This window comes from Cupressus sempervirens, chromosome 9, assembly GCF_028749045.1.
Source record: "Cupressus sempervirens isolate cs-2001-9-10 chromosome 9, ASM2874904v1, whole genome shotgun sequence".
NCBI lineage: Eukaryota > Viridiplantae > Streptophyta > Pinopsida > Cupressales > Cupressaceae > Cupressus > Cupressus sempervirens.
In genome coordinates this window covers 294,619,493-294,641,013 of record NC_143126.1, presented here as the reverse complement: position 1 = coordinate 294,641,013, position 21,521 = coordinate 294,619,493, and positions in this window count along the sequence as shown.

Sequence of the window (21,521 nt, the reverse complement as noted above, 5' to 3'; positions counted from 1 at the left end):
AATTCTCTACTACACCTATGGCACCACTTCTTCCTACAAGGAGGAACATCATTTAGTTTTCATGGTGTAGCTTCTTCATTATCAAGGAGCTTCTTTCATGGGTGTGCATTCATCATTGAGGGGAGGTTGCATTGCTTCTCTTCCCATATCTTCCTTTAAGGATGATTCCTTGTCTTTGGAGGGTGATTCGCTTTCATACATGGACATGTTACCTTGTTTGTAACCTTCTTTTGGGCATCCACCAGATTGTCTTGTGGCATCTACATTCATCAAGGACTTGTCAACATATGAGAAGACTATAGATACAGCATCCATAGCATACTACATATGGATTCCTCGTCCATCTTCCTATCCATAATGGGAAGTATACTTGTACCTATACTTGGTGTATCTTCTTCCTAAAGGGATAAATGTCATTTGTAGGTATTGGATGCTTTTTTCTCTTCATGACATCCTTGTAGGAGATTATTCAATATGGGGGGATACCATCATGTATTTTTCTTCTGGGGGAATATATGCTTGTACATGCACGATGTATGCCATACTAGGGGGGTCTTAATTACTCCATCCTTACATGCATCTTGTATTTCTTCATCTCTCTTTTTGGAGGAGTTTTTTCCCATGAAGTTTTCCCTCTTTCTCTATTTTCAAAGAGATTTCATTGCATTACATTGCATAGCATTGTATGTAGAGCATTGCATTTGTATATGGGTACCTAACATGGCCTTGTAGCCAGACCCACATTGCATCTTGCATTTAGATTTGTGAGCTTAAGTGCATTCCCCTAAGTTTCACTTAAGGGGGAGTGATAGTGTAAATAATTAATTATTATTACACTTTACTTAAGTTTACTTAGGAATATGCATAGACATATGACGTATCTTGTTGACAACATAGGAGTTAGCAACTTATTTGAGCACATGGTGTCTACAACATCTCTTTATGAGATACACCTATGTAAACTTATCCTCTCATCATAGAAAAAACTCCTATGCTTGATGGAGGATAATCCACTCTTGGTGGGCATGTGCTTAGTTGTGATGTTTATCTCTTTGTTGACTCCTAGTCATTCTAGGTGCCTTTATACACAAGGCACTTCTAGTGTGTATTCACTCAATTACCTCATATCCAATCATCTAATAACCATTATCAATTTTATCATCATTAGTCTCTCTTGTGCTATCTATTGAGCTTCTTGATCTTGGTGTTGGATTATTTCCTTAAGAAAATTCTTACATGATATCAAAGTTGTACCAAATTCTTATAGTTTTAAATACTTATCTCAATTCACATTTGACAAGAACACTAGAAGGAACAAAAGGGTATCATTTTGCACAAAAATTTTCTTATGAATTGGTATAGGGGTTTTATCCCACATTGTCATTGGAAGTGAAGATTAATGCCTTTTTATATAGAAATTGATGTAGGAGCATCATTGGTTGACTATCAATCCTACATGTTGGTGTGGTTTGGCTTTGGAGTTGGGGAACTCGGTCAAAGAAAGATGTGTGACTTAGTCAAAGAAGGAGGAGGTACTCACTTATCAAAGGCACACTGCATGCACTAGGAGCTTGATGATGTTGGTTGTAGTATTGACCAAGTAGCTTGATCATTAAAGGGACTTGGTCATCAAACAAGGAACTCAATGTATATTGTAGTTTGGTTTGCACTAGGACTTGATAGTAGTGTTTCCCGAGTTGGCTCATTCAATGATGTAGCTTAGTTATGCTTGGTGGAATCCACATGCTCAGTGGTAGTTTCTAAAACTTAGTTTGATCTTAGCTTTTGTGTTGCTCGATTTGTCTATGTACCTACTTTTGGCATTTAATTTGGGTTGTAGGTATTTAATTTATGTTTCACTTGACTTGTGGCTTGCATGGGGAATTTAATGTAAGGGTTTATTTTAATTTATAATGGGCTAGGCTAACTTGTGGCTTAGTTGGGTATAAGTAGGGGTATTTAGTGGAGTCTTAAGGAAGAGTGAGAATCATCTAGCTTGGAAATGATGGTGAAGTGTAGGAGAAAATTTTGAGAAGGCCTAGTAGTTGAGGCTTGGGAAATAAGGAGATTTATTGGTGGTCTTGCAAGCACAATTTGAGATCTTCCTTGGAAGTTTCTACTAGAGCATGGATCTGGACTAGCTAGAGTTTAGTTTTATCTTGAGAGATCTTGCAAAACTATTGATATTGTAATTTCTATTGTATTTGGTCATAACTTGGAAGGCCTTACAGCTAGGCATATTGCATGTAAAAAGTTATTTTATGAATAAATTCTTGTGAATTGGTATCAGGTCTTGCATTATTGTGGTTTTTCTATTGTGTGGTTATTTATAGGGATCTAGATTACATCTAGTACAAGTACTCTCAAATTATTTTTGTATCAAATTATATCAGAGCATAGTTGTTCCTGAGTGTGTAGACTGAGCACTGAAGTTGAGGCGGTTTGGATTGGGATTTGGGTAAAGGCTAGAAGAGAAGGTTTATTTTGTTGAGTTGATTGATCTTTTGGATTTGTGGAATTATTGCTTTGGTTTTGAAAAGGATATTGGAAGATACCTTTAAGAAGATTGGACCCTAGGGCGATTGATGATCTTTGTGATGTTGTGGATGCAAGGTTCTTAGAGAAGATGGCATTGATGAAGAGTGATATGATAGCTGAGATCATAATTGTTATAGGGGGTGTACCTTGGCATTTGCATACTAAATATGGTTATGAAGAGGTTGTTGAAGACTTTGAAGTTTTTGGATTGAGTGCTGAGGGTAGAACTGGTCATGTGGAGAGACCTAGTGGAACTACATTAGCCAATTTGCTAGGCCTAGATCTCAGTTGAAGTTGAAGCATAAGATGGAGGTTTCTAATTTCTTAGGTACTTTGAATCCTAAAGACCTAATTGATTAGATTGGTGAATTGGAAAAATACTTTGAGCTTGAGGATATTGAGGATCCACTTAGACTAAGGTTGGTACAAACTAAGTTGAAAGGACATGTTTCTCTTTGGTGGAAGGAGCTACAAAGAGACAGAGAGAAGGAAGGTGAAATGAAGATCAATATATGGAGGTTGATGGTAACTAAGTTGAAGTCTAATTTCATCCCACCTAATTATGAACTTGAGTTGTTCAAGAGGTTGCAAAATTTGAAGTAGAAATATATTACTATGAAATATTATATCTAGGAGTTCTACAAGTTGACCATTCAGTCTAGGCATAGAGAATTATCAAAGGAGAAGGTAGCTCGGTACATTAATAGTCTAAGATTCAATATCCAAGATGAGGTTAGTATGTCTAAGATTTATTTTGTTGAGGATGCTTATAAATATTCCTTGAAGGCAGAAGAGAAGTTGAAGAGGAAAATTCAAGGTAATTCTAGAGGGAAGAAGAAGCAGGATAGCTCAGCAAAAGCTAAACCAAGTGTTGAAGATGAAGCAAAACCTATTGATCAAAAGAGAAGGAAAAGTAGAGGTGAGTTTAATAATACTTGCTACAAATGTGGAGAAGTAGGACATTCATTTTATGAATGTCCTAAGGTTGGTGATAGAAGAGTTGTTGTTATGAATGAGGTTGAAGATCATGATAGTCAACCTGAATAGGGAGAGATTTTTATAGTTCAATGAGTATGGGCTGGTTAGAGAGCACTGGAATCTTGTCAAAGGACTAGTTTGTTCAGGACTCATTATAAGTCTAGTGGTAAAGTCTACAAGGTGATTGTGGATGGTGGTAGTATTGATTGCCTTGTTGTTGAGGAGATGGTTCATAAACTTGGTTTGAGAAGAATGAGACATCCTTATCCTTATAGGATTGGGTGGTTGCAAAGTGAGTATGCTTTGGAAGTGAGAGAGCAGTGTCTTGTTGATTTCTAGATTAGGCAGTATAAGGATTAAGTGTTGTGTGATATTGTGGACATGAGCAATTGTTATGTGTTGCCTGGTAGACCTTGGTAGTATGATTACAAGGTTGTGCATGATTGTTTCAAGAATGTGTTTTCAATTGAGAAAGGTGGTAGGAAGAATTCCCTTATTACTTTGTAGAATGAAGAGCTTCGTAGAAGGAACCTAAGTATTGGTAGCTAAGTTGAGTTGGAAATTCTGAGAGGGTTAGAGATCAGTGTGGAAAGAAGACCTCTAGCACACTGGGGATGGATGTGAAGAAGTAGAAAAATAAGAGAAATATTATACAAGTTGAGGACCTAGAGGATATATATGTGAAGAACCAATTTGGGATTTATTTGTTGAATCCCAAAGGATGTTCTTCCAACTATTGGGGACATCTTTTCAAACCTGGGGTGTCTGATGTAGGAGCATCCTTGGTTGGCTAGAAATCCTGCATGTTAGTGTGATTTGGCTTTGGAGTAAGGGAACTTGGTCAAAGAAAGATGTTTGACTCAGTCAAAGAAGGAGTAGGTACTTAGTTATCAAAGGAACTTAGCATGCATTGGGATCTCAGTGATGCTAGTTGCAATGTTCACCAAGTAGCTCAGTCATTGAAGGGACTTGGTCACCAAAGGAGGAATTTGGTGTATATTACTTCTTGGTTTGCATTAAGACTCGACAGTAGTGTTGTTCAAGTTGGTTTGGTCAATGATGGAGATTGGTTATGCTTGGCAGAATGTTGATGCTTGGTGATGGTTTTTGACACTCAATTTGGTCTTGGCTTATGTGTTGCTTGAGTTTTTTGTGAGCCAAATTTTGGCATTTAATGTAAGGGTTTATTATGATTTGTAATGGGCTAGGCCAACTTGTGGTCTAGTTGGGTATAAGTAGGGGTGTTTCGTGGATTCTTAAGGAAGAGTGAGAATCATCCAACTTGGAGAAGAGGGTGAAGTTTAGGAGAGAATTTTGAGAAGGGCTAGTAGCTAAGGCTTTAGAAACAAGGATATTGCTTGGTGGACTTGCAAGCATCAGTTAAGATCTTCCTTGGAGGTTTCTACTAGAGCATGGATCTAGACTAGCTAGTGTTGAGTTGGATCTTGAGAGATCTTGTAGAGCTATTTTTGTTGTAATTGTTATTGTATTTGGTCATAACTTAGAAGGCCTTACAGTCGGGCATATTACATGAAATAGTTATTTTATGAATAATATCAAGGGATAACTTTAAGAAACCCCTCCCAAGAAAAATATGTAAAATGCTGGTGAGTTCAACATTAAATATATAGGAAAAATTTCTAATCGAGGGCAATTTTTTCATTTGAGGAAATGGAGAAAATTATTTTCTATTGGAAAATTTTTCCTTTCAATATCAAAATTTAATAATAAATTTTGTGAATTAATTTTTTTTTTTGGTATGCAAATAAATGTAGGCAAATTTTTTGTTGGTCATAAACAATTTTGTAATGTAAGAGGTGAATTAATTGTTTCATATAATACAAAATATTAATATAGTTGTATAATATGTTGATTTCCAAAGAGATATTATTTAACTTTTTGGTGAATTTATAGTCACAAGTGGTCCATGGCCCACATGCCAAGTGTACATTGTATAGTGTACTTGTAGTATGTGAATCCATTAAGATTCAATTAATAATGTGCCATTTTTTATTGCCAACTTGGTTGTCATCACTTTTAATGTTATCATGACTCATTTTTATGGTGAAAGGAATTAATTTGGACCATTCATGTAAGATAGATCAATGCCTCTAGCTCTATTTCGGGCCAAATTTTAAATGACATACCATAAAGTCTAAATCTTCCTAGAATTAGGACACACGTCCCAAAGACCAAAACATAAAATAGTTGGCTAAATGGGGATGGTTGGAGACATACATCAATAAAATGGTAGGTGATTCTCAACCTGAGAGAAAATATTATTTTATTTTAGGGGCGAAATAACATTATCCAATAAAAAAACATTAGGGAAATGCTTGAAAAAAAATTAAAATAGTTATGTTCTAAATGTAGATCACATTAGCGATTGGACCGAGATTTGGGATGAATTATGTGTAAACTAATGAGTGATTAGCCCTAGATTTTGACCCAAATTATTTAATATCTCAGTGACATAGTTGACCCCATATGTAGGTTTTATTCACCAAATTGCAATTTTCCAAAGAGACAGAATAGCTAATTGGCAAAGATTTGCCACTAAAAAAATCACTAATAATGTCTTGTGAATTAATATCAAATCTTGCATTATTGTTTTGTTTCTATTGTGTGGTTATGTTTAGGGATCCGGATTACCTTCAGTAGGGTTACCCTTGTATTCTTGTAGCATCATAAACAAATTAAAGGCAGGCATGCAAAATGAAGTAGGATAACTAAGCAAGGAGGACATGTGGCAAGATATTGCATAGTCACTAGTGACATGGAAAAGGATGAGGTGGTATAGAAAAAAAGAGACAAAATGAAATTGTGACATGTGGGAGAGTAGACTTGATGATGGTGTAATAAGATTGTGACATGCGGCAAAATATTGATGACCATCACATTGTGGCAAAGGGAAGTTTCAAGGAAGTTAACCAAAGTGAAAAAGTGACCTAATGAACATACAACACATTTCCACATGATAAATGGTAAGTTGGTAGATCATCTAAAAAATCAAAATATGGCATGTGGCACTAAGGTGGAAGGTCTCAAGGGTGTACAAACATGAGGGGACAAGTTGACAAGAATTTGAGGACCAACTAGGAGATGTCATGTGGTAGTGACACAGTGAGCCAACTAGAGATGTTGACTTAGAGATGACAAGGATAGGAAAAATGAATCAATTGATGATAAGAAGTGTGTCCAAAGTTGACCAAGTTTGACCAGATGCCAAAAATAGAGTGGAAGCTCTCATTGAAATTAAAATTTGAGGATTATAGTCAGAAATCGAATGCACAATCAAGCTTTATTCAAAAGACTTAAAAATGAGACAAGTCCCACATTGTTTTAAAAAAAGGATTTCCTATATTATAAACTTTGAAATGTATAACTATTTTAAATTTTTGAGAAGATTACTTGTACATTATGCTCTACAGTTTGCATGTCTTTCAAAAGAGGGTTTTTGGTATGAATCTTCATCAAACCTAAGCATATCACATATCAACAAAAAGGTTTCAAAATAAACTTTACATTTTTACAATCAGATTAAGTGGTGGTATTAATGTGTGAAAGTTATTTCAAGATTTGTAAAGCAAGGTCATTTCCTCCAATCGTATTTCTTGTTGTTTCCCTAAGGGAAAATGATGATATGGATTATCTCCAAACTTGGAGAGGGTTTTGCTACTAAGGCTATTTTTCCTTCTAATCTATTTGGTGGGCCTTTTAGCAATTTTTTTATCTACAGATCTGGTGTCCTTTCAAAAGGTTTTTTTCATCATTTAAGAGAGATATTTGGTAATTTTTCTAGCCAAATAATGAGATTTAATTTAATATTCAATTAACGAGAGATGAGAGAAATTATATTTCAACATATGGAAGAGATTCATGTGGAAAAATGGCATCATCAGATCAAATCCAAGATTTCTTCCTCTTCTATATCTTCTCTTTCTCTTTCATTGTATAAGGTTGGTTTCAGCACATTGAGAAACTTTTTAGCCTATTTTTCTAGCATTCTTCACCATTCTTCTTGTTTTGAACAGCATATGTATTTCCTTGAGTAATAATAAAGAAATCGTGACAGATCTTGTTTATTGTATGTTTCTTTTCTTTTTTATATGCATCTTGATTGTGTTTGGTTTCAAAGATATTAATACAAAGCAATAATGAGAGTATTTTGATCTTGAATCTTGTCTCCTATTTGTGAGTTGAGCAATTATCTCAAATGTGTGGACAAAGAACCCAAATCTTAGTTACAATTCATTCTGTGTTGTATGCCAGGATATGTTTTGTTGTTGATTCAATGAATCAAGTAAATTATTCATATATTTTGATAGAATTGTGGAGTTCATGGAAGGATTTTGATGAGTAAAAATTCCATGGTGAAATATGATGTCTCATTTTCAAAGTAAATGGATAGATCAAAAGGATCATGGTGTATGTTTTGGCTTACGTAACACCCAATGGATAGGGAACTGATCATAGCTATATGATTTACACATTTCTTATTTTTTCATTTATAGATTTTTTTGAAAATATTTAATCAATAATCTATCTCCCTTTTTGTTTAGGAGTTGAAAGGGTAACCCTCATTTAGCTTGTGAATGCATAGTTTTTATAATTAGCTACCTCATACCTTTTTTATTGCATGAGTATAGAAGAATTTGGGGTTTTACTATTTTTTTAAATATTTAGATCCATATTTTAGCACTATTTTTACCCACTTAGGTCTCATAGAGCATAAAGTGAAGGTGTATAGCCCTATAGTTGGATTGGGTTCTATTCAATGTGTATACATAATAGGAGTTAGTTTCCCTAAATTGTATTTTGTTTTAACTTATATGGTTATTTAAAAACTATAAAATAATGATCCAATATATGGTTTATTTGGTCTTATTATTTTTTGCTTTACAAGTTATAAGTTAAAACATATGGATGAATGGTTAATGAAAATATTTGGTTTTGTTCAAATAATAATAATCTATTACTACTAATTCAACACCCCAACCCCCCCACCACCCCATCCCCAAAGTAATCTAGGACCTTAAAACACTTACAACATCCACCCAAAAAACCTGAGGATGAAGAATAATAGTATCCTATCTAGAAACCTTCAAGGGAGAAGAAAAATTTGCAGTCCTTATTTCTTGCCTTGTTTATTCCCTCTAAGATTTTTCCCTCTCATAATAAAGACAATTCCTAGAAGGGAAACGGTCTCATTTTTTAGGTAGTACATCACCGATGGTTTTACTTATTTGGATAAAAGAGACTATAATCAATGGTTTGATTAAGTTCATAGTCATCTTAGTGAGCATATTATATTGTCCAATTTCTATATAGATAAACCTTCTTGTCCTAATGTTCCTTTCAACCATAACCCTTGAAAAATGTTCTCCATTTTAGTTATCTATAATATGGCTTTAGATTGTCTCCATTTTCTTGATGATAATAAAGGGATTATTATTCTTTATCTTGGGGCATTTCCTTGAGAAATTTATGGAGATTCACATGTTCTTCCATTCAAGAATGATCCAAAACCTCCAACTACAAATCCTAAGTCTCCTATTTAGATAATAATTATTGTTGTTGCTAATGGCCCTTTCAATTATATAAAAGAATGCACATGTTTTATTCACTACAATAAGATATTCCTTGTCTTCGAGTTATAGTTCCTTGGCCCAAAAACTTCTTGATAGAAATTGTAGGCTTGTTTGTGGAGTCTTATATTAAGGATTTGGGAGACATTATTGATCAAAATAATCTTCTCTTTTTTAATTATTATATTTTCTAAGGATCTTGTCAATCTATACTTTTTGTGAGGGAATATTTTGACCCCCATCTTCATTCTCTATGTTATCCTTCTTTTGAGTTTAACATGTTTGTGTATCCTTTGATACAAAATTTGGAGGAGGTATCTTTATCTCTAGAGAATACATTTGAGTCTTAAGAAATTGGAACTCATGAGTCTCAAACTTCACTTGAGATGTCACATTTTATGGTTTATTGTACTCATGCATTGGAGGTTCATGTTTTTTATTAGATGAACAGGTTTTACAGGGAGCCTGAAACTCGAAAGTTAGTACATAAGAAGGCTGATAATAAGCGTGATAGCCCATCCAAAAAGGTAAAAGTTCAAAGGCTGATAATAAGCATTAAGCCCAGCCAAAGGAAAGAGTACTAAGAAAAGACCAGGAAAAGGAAACAAACAAAGCCACGGCCAAAAGCCAAAAGACGGCAATAAACAAAAGAACAAGCAAGAGTTATTCCTCGTTCTTTCACTCCAAATCATGCATCACCTAAGTAGCCTCTAAGGCCTATTGATTCTCCTCCTCTTCCATCTGTTGCACCCTTTGATTCACCTAGTCCTAAGCAGGAGTGGAGTTGTCCTTTTCAAGGTCATCCTCCTTTCTGGCCTCATCCCTGTCATTTCCATCCTCCTCATTGTGCATTTCTCTGTCTTTGATCCAGCCCATGAGAGAGATGATGTTGTTATTGATGGAACTTAATAAGGAAAACATCTGGTTCGCAAGGTTGTGATTATAGTTTTCTAGATTGTGTATCCTCTGTTCTGCCAAAGTGAACCTATCAGCCACATCTATCTTCTTGTTGGCATCCAATCCTTTCCTTGTTGCCTCAATGTGTTTCACCTAGTCTTTAACCTCCTCAAGCTCATGGAAAAGCCATTTGATTGATCTAAAATTATCAATCATGTTGTTGCAAGCATTATTTAAAATGTTCATCCCTGTCTCCCTGGCTCTGTCTGAAATAGCCACAATCATCGGATCAATTAATTCTTCCATCCACTGCTCTTCTTGATTATCCACAAGGATTTGGGGATTCATGGCCTCCCTAAAGATTCTCATTTTGGCTATTTTTACATTGAAGTTGATCCACACTTTCCTCCTATTATTGGTTTGCACTTCCCCTTCCGCATACCCATCTTTCTCCTCTTTTTGCTCCTTGGGGTAGAGATGGATAGGAGAAAGAGGTAGCACAGATACCTCCTCATATTGAGAGTGCACATCCTCCAGACTCTCCCTCTTGTGCTTCTTCCTTCCAGTGTCCTTATTTGTTTCCACCTGCATCTCCTTTACAACCTCCTCAGACTCTGGATCCTCCTCTTCTTTGCTACTTCCCTCCTCAACCTTCTCAACCTACTTCTGCCCTAGATCCCTAGGGCTTTTTCTGCTTGAGGTAATGGGGGAGGGGAATTTTTGACATGATAAGTTGTTGCTTTCCCTGAAGAGGAAATCCCACCTTTCTCAAAACTAAGGCTTTGAATATCATCTGAGTCAGAGGAGTAACTAGAACTTCCAAACTCCACTATCTCTGTCTGAGGGGGGGCATTGCTAATAGTCTGAGCTTTGAGGTACTCATGGATAAGTAGCAGCAGTCCCTTATGCAGAGTCAGGTTAGCAATGGGCTTCTTTTTGAAGCTATCCATCACCTTACTCATAGAGGTTAACAAATAAAAAGGGAAAGAAATTCTAGCTTTCTTCCAAAAATGATTTAAAATAACAAAGTGGTGGGTTCGGGCTCTATCAAACCTTGGGTCCAGAGTGATATACTCAATAACAGCTTTCAGAACATACCTCCATCGCTTCTTAATGGAGTCGGGGACATAGTAGGTGTCAATTTTTTTCAACGCCTTCAATTCCTTCTCACTCTCCACAAAATCCTTAACCGCATTGGCTGAGAGCTTCTTATCCCTGAAGAATTTGAAACCCTTGATAGGGATCTTGGTGATAGCCACAATCACCTCCTTCGTAATCCAAAAATTGATTCCATTCACCTTAACCCTACCATCTTTTCAGGACCCCACCATACTATTGGTCACCTCCTAATCAAAACCTTGTAGCTTCATGAGATACTTGGTTACCCCACCCTCCTCCAACTTTTCCAAAACTTTCGGCCTACTTCTCCATTTCTCAAAGTCCCCCACCAACTCCTTTCTGCATCTCTCACCCACCATCTCCGCACACTGTACACCTGCTTTACTCATAAGCTCTGCACTATGAGACTAGAATGGACCACTAAGATTAAGCAAAGAGCAGAGAAAATTAACTCTATTGTTGCCCCTAAAACTAATGCAATAAACAACCCACAAAGTGTGGCAAATAATCAATGAAGGATATCTGCATTTACGAATTCCCACTGTTCTATTATGAAAAGTACCCATATATCTTAATCCTTTCATATTCATAAATACAACTTGATATCCTTCGTACTTCCTTGGATTTTATCCAAGTCAATCTGACACTTGACATCTATCGGCAAAGAAGTTTCAGGAAGCCAAGTCAATTTTTGGTTTGTGTCGACCCCTATAGTTGCCAACCTGTTGGCAACCGGGTTTGCTTCCCAAAAAGTATGGGTGACATGGAATTTTTTGAATTTGTCAAGGGTCTCCCTAGACTCATTAATAAGATTTGCAATCATCCAAGATGGAAATGAATTGCCATTGATGCACTTAATAATGTTATTCGAGTCCCCTTCCAGCCATAAATTGGTGACCCTAATTTCAAAAGCCAGTTTAACAACATTGCACACGGCATTGGCTTCTGCAAAATGATTTGTTTGGAAACCCAATGGGAGAGAAAAAGTCGCAATACTATCTCCATTTTCATTTATAACCACACCTCCACTACCCAAGGATCCAAGGTTGCCCTTGGAGGCTCCGTCAAAGTTGGCATTGTGCCAGCCTTTAGGGGGAGGAGCCACTTGGCTTCCTATCTTTTTCTCATTTTTTCTTTTACCTTCTCCTTATTCCTACCTCCTGTCTCAAAAGCTCCCCCCTTCCTCACAAAAAAAATTTCCTTTATGTTACTAAAGGTCTTCCTTCCAACAACCAAATCCAGCTCCTCTCTGTCTCTAAAAATCCAGTTATTTCTCTCCTTCCATATGCTCCAACAAAAATGGGGCAGGAGCCAGGAGCTAATTTCCTTCAAGGCAGATCCATTGAATATACCATGCCATTGGCAGTAAAAGTCTAGGAGGTTGGAAGGAAAGCACCAGCTATAGTCAAGGTCCTGGGTGAGGAAGTCCTAGATTGTCTTGGAGTAAGAGCAATGAACAAACAAGTGATTGCCAGTCTCTGACTCATCTTTGCATAAAACACATCTACTAGGCATGATATGACCTCTTTTTATGAGATTTTCCTAGGTGAGATTTTTGTCTTGAAGTGCCAACCAAAAAAACATGTTGAATTTTGGCGTTAGGCCTGGGAGCCAGGCCCTCGACCAAGGGGGGGACTCTTCTGTGCTCCATAAAGTAGAGTACCCAGAGGCGATCGAATAGAACCCATTGGCATTATCCCTCCAAACCAGTTCATCCTTGTTGGTACTGAGGGATAAGGAATTAAGCATGATCATAATTGGTTTAAGGTCCTCTGAGATAATAGAGAGGTCCTTCCATCCCTATTTAGTCTTGTAGTTGTTGACTTTGTTCCCAAAAAGGTTGATACAATCATTAGCCCAAACACCGTAGCTAGGGTTAGTAATGACGAGGCCCTGAGGAAGCCATTAGTCTGTCTAGAAAAGAATGTTCTCCCCATTTCCTAGCTTCCAGGAGGCCTTATAATTAGCCAAATTCCTAGCTTTTAAGAAGTCATTCCAACTAACTAAGCCCTTGGGGATATCCTCACTAAAAAGAGTGAACTGAAAAGAGGGCCTTTTTATATACTTGTTCACCACAGTTTCTCTCTATTCCCCTGTGCTACTAAAGATGTGCCAGATTTGCTTTGCTAGGAGGGCCTTGTTGATATGAGTGAGTTTCCTGATTCCTAGAGCACCATTCTTTTTAGGGAGACAAAATTTGTCCCTAGCAACAAGGGGGTACCTTTGAATCCTTTCAGTTCCTGTCCATAAAAAATTCCTTTGGATTTTATCCATCCTCTCAGCGTATTTACCGGGTATGGTAAAAAGGCTCAGGGCATTTATTGGCAAGTTTTGAAGGATGGATTTAACAAGTTGACATTTTCCAACTTGGCTGAGAGTGGCTCCTTTCTAGCCTGCCAGCTTCTTACTGAACCTGTCCAAGATGTCGTTCCAAAAGGAATCAGAGGGGGACGTGCCCAAGGGGAGACCTAGGTAGGTAGAAGGAAGCTTCCCCACCTAACATCCCAAGATTCTGGAGATTCTATGTTGTCTTCCCTCTGGAGTGTTGATAAAGAAAATAGAGCTTTTGTCCCAATTGATGAGCTGCCCGAACCCTCTAGAATAAGTGTTCAAAGTGTCTTTCAAAGCCTTGGCCTCCTTGACTGAAGCCTCTCCTCCCATAATGGTATCATCAACGAATTGCTGATGTGTGATGGGGGTGCATTTGGAAGAAGGTTTAAAGCCTCTGATCCTTCCTTCTTTCTTTTTCTTCTCCATGAGTCTGCCAATACATTCTGCCAAGATGATGAAGAGAATTGGTGATAGAGGATCCCCCTGATGAAGGCCTTTGGAAGGTTTGAAGAAATTAGAGGGGGATCCATTCACGAAGATAGCTAGCGAGGGAGTGGTGACTAGCTGGGAAATTAGCTTGCACGATTTAACACCAAAGCCAAAAGCCTTCAACACGAACTCCAAAAAGGACCAATCCACTTGATCGTAAGCTTTAGACATGTCAAGTTTGAGTAACATCCCTTCTCTCTTACCAGCTTCAATAGAGTGAATCACTTCATGCACCATGATAATTGAATCTAAAATCTGTCTGCCCAGGACAAAGCTTGATTGTTGTTGAGAGATAATCTGGGGGAGAAGCTTAAGTAGCCTCAAAGTGAGCACCTTCAAGATGATCTTATAAATGAGTTGCATAAGTTGATGGGTCTAAACTTATCCAGAGTGTCAGCCCCTGGCACTTTGGGAATAAGATCTAAGAATGTGGAGTTGATTTCCTTCAGAATGCTTCTGATTTCAAAGAACTCTTGAACCGCCTTAACAACATCCTTCATAATGACAGGCTAGTACATTTGGAAAAAGAAGGTAGGAAAACCATCAAGTCTAGGTGATTTGTCCACTAGAAGAGAAAAAAGAGCTTCTCTCACTTCAGAATCAGAAGGAATGGCCTGGATCAGATTATTATGGTGTGGTTGGAGGATCTGAGGGATACAAGAGACAATGTCTTCCTGGTCCACCTTAGAGAGAAAAGGATCCCAAGAAAGAAGGGAGGAGAAGAAAGAGATAGCTTCAAGTGAATTATCATCTTCCTTAGTCAGCACACCCTGATCTTTCTTCAGGCCATAAATCTTGTTGTTAGCTCTATGTTTAAGAGTGGATAAATGGAAGAACTTTGTGTTCTGGTCTCCTTGAGCCAATTGATTCTAGATATTTGCCTCCAGAACTTTTCCTCCTTACTAATGATGTCATGTAAATCAGATAGGATGGACAATTCTTCACCTCTTCTCGAGGCATCATACCCATTTGCCTGAATGGAGTCTCGGATGGAAGCGAGATTAGAAGAAAGATCCTCTTTCATAGAGAATAAATGACCAAAATCCAACTTATTCCAAGCTTTTATCATCCTTTTAACATTACTGAGTTTTCTAGCAACCCTTAACATAGAAGTGCCTTCCACATCTTTACTCCACCAGACCATAATTCTCTCAAGAAGGTTAGGGTGGGAGGTCCACATTTTCTTGAAACGGAAGGGAAGAGGTTCATGTTGATTTTACATAGACATCATACATTTTGAGGATTCTTCTGAGAGACTAGGGAGGATTCATTGATACACCTATGGATTTTTTTCTTCTTAAAAGGAGGAACACCATTGAATTTTCATTGTGAAATTTCTATAATTATCCTAGATAATATACCACTTGTGTAGGTATTAACTATTTATCATGATTACCATTTACTTGAGGTTATTTAGGATAATGCATTTTCATATTAGTTTTCATGTTCCATACATATGAGTTTGTAATTTATTTTAAAATATGGTGTCTAGGGGACATCCACATTAGTTGGAGTTATTTATTATCCCATGTCTCTTTGTGTGTCACATATACCTTTGGTTCTCTTATGACATTATCATCCAATTGTTATTGCGCATATTTTATTATAAAATGGAGGATAATCCACATTCGGTGAACATGTGATTCCACCTTGTGTAGTTCATAGGTTATCTCTTGAGTCAATTTTAGTTATCATAAATTGTAAATATATTTAGGAATATTTACATTGTGATTCAATGGACCTTAATGGGAATTCTATTCATGTATTCTAGATCATTATTAAACCAATCAACTGATCATATATTTTTGTCTATCTCTCTTGTGCAACTAATTAAGCTTCCATATCTTGGCAGTTTTTATTTCTTTCCTTAGGTAAATTTTTACATGGTATTAGATTTCAATATCAAAATTCTAATAGTTCTTAATAATTAGTATGACTTTTATACAAAAATTGTGACCACCCATGTGTGCTTGAGATTATAATATATGTTATTTTCTTCTCATAATCATATTTTATGGAGGATATAGATACCTTGGTTGCAAAATTTAGCCACTTTCATTTTATTCTTTCAACTCTCCAAAGGCCAATCCTTGTGGTAAGAGACAAATTTTGTATAAACTCTAAGTAAGGTCCTATTTGGAGGCATATCTAGTCATATAGAAATGAAACTCATAAAGGAAAACATACTTGCATCAAGGAATAAAATACAAGATGGTGGCATGAGAATGATAATTATCAATAATTTGAATGACAAGATTACAACTTCACAGATCAATAAAATTCATAATTTTTCAAACTTTACTATAGGTATTTATATTCAATTGTTATTGTAAGGAACAAAAGAAGAGCTTGAATATTTACAAAAAAAATATCTCTTTGTGGTAAAGACAACCAATTTTCATTGATATAGTCTACTTTGCATTCAAACTATTGAACTTCATCTAATGCATTAATGACATAAAATCTATTTCTACTACTAAAAATGTAGTGGTTACATTTAATATTGATTGAATCATCTTATGACACATACCATTTAACTATTTCTCATGTTTCATTTCCATCTATCACTCATGTTCACCTGCTAGGTGGTCTCAACATTGACTATCATCTTCGATGCTCAATCTTGTTATTATCATACACATTCAATATGGGTTTATTGATAACGGAACACTCATAGAGAAGTGCATAGTATTTTATGATTGTCCTCCTTTCACACATATGTTTTAGTTCAAAAATTTGATCACTTGTATGATTGTAGTTTACATCAACATTCCCTTACATCAAAATGACACAGAATATCTCTATATCAAGTGCTAACATTGCTAAAGTATTTCTTAGCAAATTATTATTTTATAGTAGAGTATACCTTGACGTGTTTGTTTGATAAATGATAGAAATTCATAGAGTAAAGTTAAAATTTCATTGATTTATGATGTGAGTAATTTATACATATATAAAATAGGATAAGGATATTTATAATAATTTCTTATTACATGATTTTTATGATGATACTCTTCATAATATGCAAATGTCTTAGGATGGCATTTTTAATACACATCTTAGATATGAGAACAAATTTTTAAAAAATTGTATTTTATACATAATTCATGGCTAGATCTAAGGGAGAAGAAAACTTACAATCCCCATTTCCACCATCATTTAATCCCTCCAATATTTTTCCCTCTTGCAAAGAAAAATAATTACTAGAAGAGAAAAGGTCTCAATTTTTTAGTAGAACATCATGAATGGTTTAATTAGTTTCAAAAAATTAAACAATAGTAAATGGAATGATTTAGTTCTCAGATAAATGAAAAATAAATAGTTTATAATTTTATTAAACTCAAATAGATTATTCAAATACCACATTCTTTGAGATAGTCATATCAACATGCCTCGTCTATGTTTACAAGGACATTTATAACTGTGAAGTTTGGAAACTCCCTCTTTCATTATGATTTGAAGGATGTGCACAAGTCATTTGAATCTCCCACAAATTTTTCTATACAAATAAACGATTTTGGCAATGTTATTGCAATAAAATATAAATCTCAATCTTTAGATTATTCTGGCATAGTCAAGAGCCTAGACATGTATGTGAGATAAAAAATAAAGATTAAGATTGAATGTTCATGTGAGGAAAAATAATTTGAGATTGAATGGAGTCAAATTGGGGCTTAAGCATAGTCATAACTTGTAGTGGCAATCTAGCTAATTATTTTCCAAGCTCTTATATGTCACAGTTATGACATTTCCATGGAATACCACAACTTTTGTACAACCAATCCATAAGACCTTCAAGTATATAACAAAATATTGTTAAATTTTCAATAAAACATTTTATTTTATTTTATGAATACCGTTTTTTAATTCACCCAACGTATATAATTAATATTATGTTACTTTTTTATAAATTTACACACTATTGTTATGGCAAACAAATATTTTTATTCACTTTACTTTTATAACTATTGTAATAAAGTTAACAAGATATATTTAAAGAATCAATTTATTTTTATTTTGTAAGATATTTAGAGTGAAAATTTAGGAGAAGAAATATAATAATGGTTAATTTTTCTATTAGTGACTCAACACTTAGTCAAATGGTTACATTGCTACCAAGCTTATCAGTCAATTTGTAGTGTTAACCAAGTGATTCAGTTGTTCTCGAGCCAAGTAGTTAGAATGCAGTGTCTACTAAGAACCTAAGTCATTTTGTAGTGATTGTCAAGCTACATAGTATTTACTAAGCTTTAGAGGCAAGGCACAATACAAATCGAGCATAGAAGAGGCTACCAAGCTATTTAGTGGAAGTGAAGAAGATCATAGTGTTAACTGAGGTTTGTAGTGTTAACCAAGTTCAACAGTGTCTTCCAATCTCATAGGGTTAACAAAGTGAATCTAATATTGACTAAGCCATGCAACATCAATCGAGTGATTTAGCAGCTACCAAGTTTCTTAGTGTTCACCGAGTCATAGAGTACTAATCGAGTTCAAGAAAACTTAGAAGTGATTAGTATGGACTGAGCTTCAAGTTCAACTGAGTGCCAAAGAATATCAAGCACTTACAGTGTTTGTTGAGTATTAGAACATCACAAGGTTTGTCTTCAAAACTTGAGTTACAGTAGTTGGGCCAACTTTGTGAATTATGATGAAATTGGTATTGTAGCTGACTATAGTAAGTTATGATTTGGATTGGTATATATATAATACATTATAACATATCCAAGTATGTATGAGAAAGATAATATATTGAGGAGTGTGAATTAAGTAAGGCTACAAGTAGTATAAGGGATAGGAGAGATTTATCTATCACGGTCAGGTGATCATTACAGTATAAGGAATCTCAACCAGCAAATTGGAGTTGTAGATCAAAGATCAGCCACTAGTTCATCCTAACAGGTGTATCAGTCAAATCCTTTAATAGGGTAGACTTAATAGTCTTTGTTAAATCTCTTCACCGAGTGCATACTTCATCCTACGTTTGTAAATCCTTTAATAAGGTGGACCTCATAGTCCTTATTGCTCCTAACAAGGTACATCAGTAGAAGTAGCCAATTGTAAGCCTTAACAAGTTAACTTTATACTACAATACTAAAGCTTGTGAGTGTCATCCCCACCCCAGTTTTACTTTCTATTTGGAAGGTTTTTGGGTTACCATATCTTGTGTCAAAGTGTTATGAATGTTTATTTGCATTCACTCTTTCATGCATGCAATTAGATCAAAATATTATATGAAGGATTAATTGGTGAAGTAAGATAAAGTTTTATTGGTTCATGATTCACCCCTCCCCTCTTAGTAACCTTGCCTACCTTATATTTCCAACACATTGACTATCATCTTTTATGCTCAATCTTCCTATTATCATACACATTCAATATGGGTTTATTAATCATGGAGCACTCATGAACAAAATAAGTTATTGTATGATTGTCCTTCTTGCACACATATGTTTAAGCTCACAAAATTTGATGACTTGTAGGATCTCACTTTACATCAGTATGCCCTTAGATCAAAATGAAAAAGAATATCTCTATATCAAGTTCTATAAAGAACTTCTTAGAGAATTATTATTTTATAGCAAAGTATACCTTGATGTGTTTTCTTGATATTGGATAGCAATTCATAGAATAAGTTAGCATGTAATTGATTTATTATGTGATTAAATTATACATATATATAATAGGATAAGGGTATTTTAATGATTTGTTAAAACATGAATTTTATCATGATACCCTTCACAATATCCAAAAGTCTTTGGATGACATTGTAATACACATCATAGATATTTGAAAATTAAAAAATTTCTACTTTATAAATAATTCATGGCTAGATCTAAGAGTCAACAACTTGGAAATACAAAATCTTGAATATTAGAATTAAATGGTAAATAACTAGTTTATAGTTTTATTAAACTCAAATAGATTATTCAAATATGACATTTCTTTGAGGTTTACAAGGCCATTTCTGATTGTGAAGCATGAAAAATATCTCTTACATTATGGTTTTATATATGTGTGCATGTCCTCCAAAGCACCCACTGCAAAAAAATATGATGTCACCTTTATTTTATTCAAGCATGGTTGGGAGCCTAGACATGTATTTGAAAGAAAATTGAAGATCAAATAAAATGTTCATGGGTGGGAGAGAAATTTGAATTTGAGAAAAGTAAGAGATGGTCTTGAGCCTAGCCATAAATAGTAGTGGCTATCTACCCTATTATTTTTCAAGCTCTTATATGTCATGGTTATGACATTACAATGGCATACCATAGCTTTTTTGAAACAAAACCATACTACCTATAAAATTTTCTATGGAACATTTTTATTATTTTATGAATACAATATTTTTAAATCACCAATAATATATATTAAAGATTATGATACTTAAACTTATACATATTTTTCACTAAAATTATTTTTATTGACTTTACTTTTTTAACTATTGTAATAAAGTTAATAAGACATGTTTAAAAAATCAACTTATTTCATAATTATGTAAAGTATTTAGAGGAAAAAATTACGAGAAGTACAATTATAACAAAGATATAAATATATTTGATGAAATGCGAGTTTGAAGGAATGAAGATTATAGCCAATGAAATTTTATTTCAAAAAATCTATTTAATTTCTTTTTCTAAATTTTTTTTATTCCTCTATAATGTATATGAGGTATTTGATATATTGTTAAATGTAGTTAAAAGTATTCAAATTAAGGTAAAAACAAGTTTTGAAGGGACCCAAAATCCTTTACAAAAAAACTAAAGATAAACATTAAAGCACCACTAGGTTTTACAAGGGCCTAAAATCTAAAGTTTTAAACAATGAAACTAGGTTTTACAGGGACATGAAACCAAAAGTTCAAACCATAAATAGCAACTAGGTTTTACAAGGACCTAGAACCTAGAGTTTAAACAAGCTAGAAAGCAAAAAGAAAAAACTAGAAAAACTGCCCAAACCAGCAACCAACACAACAATTCCACAACTAGCACCTACAGTAGCTCTTTGATAATGTTTGCCACCTCTTTACCTACTTCTACAGTACTCTAGATTATGTCATTCAGAGTAAGAATAGGAGCCTTAAGATCTTAGCAACCTTTTTCCACATGCTCTGCATATTTCTCTTATTAGGTCCTCCTGGACTCCCCATCCCTACATTACCAGGAGACATTATCTCCTCATGACTCTTCTTACCCAGACTGGAAGCTGCAGCACATAGACTAGAAGTAAATTGTTCCATTTTTTGACCACTTTCCTTAATTAAGTAACAAAGCTATTGGTCATATTCTTTAAGCTTTTCATGGATGTTACCAATTTGCACTTCCATTTGAGCTCTCTTAGTGCGTTCAACCTCCAACTCTTTTTGCATAACCCCCATTTTCTTCTTGAGAACCATTATTTCATTATATAGCCAAGAATCACCCTAAAGAGAAGTCTTGGCTTTAAGCTTAACAGTGTGAAGAAAGAAAGGAAATTTTAGCATCCTAAGAGTCATCCCTCCCATCTACCATAGTCCTAGGCTCAGAATCAATCACAGTAGCATAGTATTGATCTGGGTATCAGTATTGATATCAAACTTCTATG